Source organism: Rhinopithecus roxellana, chromosome 2, assembly GCF_007565055.1.
Source record: "Rhinopithecus roxellana isolate Shanxi Qingling chromosome 2, ASM756505v1, whole genome shotgun sequence".
In the NCBI taxonomy this organism is placed as follows: domain Eukaryota; kingdom Metazoa; phylum Chordata; class Mammalia; order Primates; family Cercopithecidae; genus Rhinopithecus; species Rhinopithecus roxellana.
The window spans coordinates 193,189,602-193,192,147 of NC_044550.1; the positions used below are offsets into that span (position 1 = coordinate 193,189,602).

Below are 2,546 nucleotides of genomic sequence, written 5' to 3' on the forward strand. Positions count from 1 at the left end.
CTCCCAGCGGCCCAGCTGTAAAAGTTCTCTCTTTGTACTCTTTCTCTTTATTTCTCAGAACGGCAGACACTTAGGGAAAACAGAAAGAACCTATGTTGAAATATTGGGGGAGGGTTCCCCTGGCCAATGCACCACAGCCTCCCGAGTAGTTGGGATTACAGGAGCTTGCCACCATGCCCAGCTAATTCTTTTTTTATTTTTAGTAGAGACAGGGTTTCACCATGTTGGTCAGTCTAGTCTTGAACTCCTGACCTCAGGGGATCTGCCCACCTAGGCCTCCCAAAGTGCTGGGATTACTGGAGTGAGCCACCTTGCCTGGCCAACATGGTGAAACACTGTCTCTACTAAAAATACAAAAACATTAGCTGGGCATGGCGGCAGGTGCCTGTAATCCCAGTTACTCAGGAGACTGAGATGAACTCTCGCTCTTGTCCCCCAGGCTGGAGTGCAATGGTGCAATCTTGGCTCACTGCAACCTCGGCCTCCCAGGTTTAAGTGATTCTCCTGCCTCACCCTCCCGAGTAGCTGGGACTACAGGCATGCACCACGGTGCCAGGCTAATTTTGTGTGTATACACACACACACACACACACACACACAGATAGATAGATAGATAGATAGATAGATAGATAGATAGATAGATAGATAGATAGATAGATATACATTTTTTTGACTGGGGCAGGTGGGCTTTATTCCGGGTGCTGGAGAGCTGTGGGCCCCACTTCCCCGCCAGAATGCCGCCTGGTGAGGGGCTGAGCCCCGGCAGGTGTGAGCGCTCAGAGCAGGAAGGGGATGATGGGCATGCGCAGGGGCGGGTAGTCCTGGAACTCCTTCAGGTAGCGGTGGTGCTTGCCCTTGACACAGATAGGTATCTGAGTGAAGCTCACCAGGGAGAACAGGGCCACTGGGAGACACCGCGTCGTGATGGCAAAACTGATCCAGGACCCCACCTAGAGGTGTAGTTGGGGCAGGACACCAGCAGGAAGAGCCACGTGAAAGGCTTCTTTGTGAGGTACAGGATCTTCCGGGTCTTGGACCCAGCGGGCCGCAGGTCCCACAGGGCCATGTGGATGGAGAAGCGGCCAAGCACAGGCAGATCACAAAGATGGCCAGTGCCAGTTTCACCTGCTGAGCTCTGTAAGTAGGGGGTAGTGGTTGATGTAATAGGCCGTGCACACGTTGAAGCCCCCGCAGTAGGTGCAGTTCTTGAAGATGTTGGGCAAAGGCATGGTGCCATGGGAGAAGTGGCGCACGAAGAGCGTCTCCAGCAGGTGTTTGACGTAGTGGAATGAGTGACAGATGCAGGGGAGGTGCACCGCCGTGTGCCAACTGGATGTGAAGTCATATTTATGGGCACAGATGAAGGGCACTGGGAAGTAGAAGAGCAGATAGATGAAAAGGACCCCGTGTACTCTGTTAGGAAGACCGTCACCCAGCTGATCTGGGCCCCCAGGTCCCGGAAGTAGAGTGTGGCCATGGCGCCCATGGGCAGCTTCTTCAGAACATCCTCATCCTTCAGGGACTTGCCCTTGGGGTCCAAGTGGAGGGACTGGTGGGCAGGGTACCACTGCGGATGGGTCTTGGTGAAGAGGTTCTTGATCTCCGCAATGGTGGCATGGGGCTCCACCTTGTCCAGGAAACCAGCTTCTCCCTTGTCTTTGCATCCAGAATCTCCATCTCTTAGTGCTTCATGGCTTCCTCCCACGGCGGCTACTGCTCCGCGGCGGCTGCTGCCTAACTGTGCGGCACAACACAGGGTCCCTCCGTTCGGGGTCCCTGACTTCCCGCAATACTATATACTAAGTGGCATTTTGTGATCTTCTTTACAGAAGTCCCAAAACAATATTGCCTTATATATTTGGTCTTTTGATAGTTTACTTGTACTTTCTTAAATTTTTTTTTGCCATCTCAGGATTAACTTTATATTCAGAAAAACGCTCAAAATGTCTCATTATTCTAGCCAAACATTTAAACATTTTATTATTTAATTGGTCATTTACTCCGCAACCTCAACTGTAGATAATGCCTTTCAGAACACTTAAATTTGGGGGACTTACTTAACATTAGAATTCACTGAACTTAAAAAAAAATTACCGTCCCTTCATAAAAATCTTAGCGTTATTAACACTCACTCATATATCATACTGCTACAGTAAATATGGTACTGGAATCAACTCACGTCATTATTGCATAACAAAAGAATGCCCGTCAGTATATATCTGAACTCTCACACACGTTAGCACTCTGAATTTCACTCTGAACAAATCTGTAGCTTTATTAGTTTGTTAAATTTAACGAGAGGTAAATTTACAATGATTTTAGCCTTTCACTTGTGCAGGCTCCTCCATTAAGGGTGCCCTAGCAGTGTTTACAAGATCGTTATAATTTTTGTGAAATTTCCAATCATAAGACATTTTAACCACAGTTGTTCTGCTGTCACTTTCCATACTGACTTCCCGCAGTGTCATAGGGTTTGGAATGACCACACACACATTTGGAATCTGGCTAAAGAGAAGTTAAGTTGGGGATACTTTTATTTTGGGTTT

At 48.4% G+C, this 2,546-nt stretch overlaps 1 pseudogene; it reads right to left on the bottom strand.

Moving 5' to 3' along the window:
* Positions 1-776: 776 nt before the first annotated feature.
* Positions 777-1,692, bottom strand: LOC104682437 (annotated as a pseudogene).
* Positions 1,693-2,546: the final 854 nt, after the last annotated feature.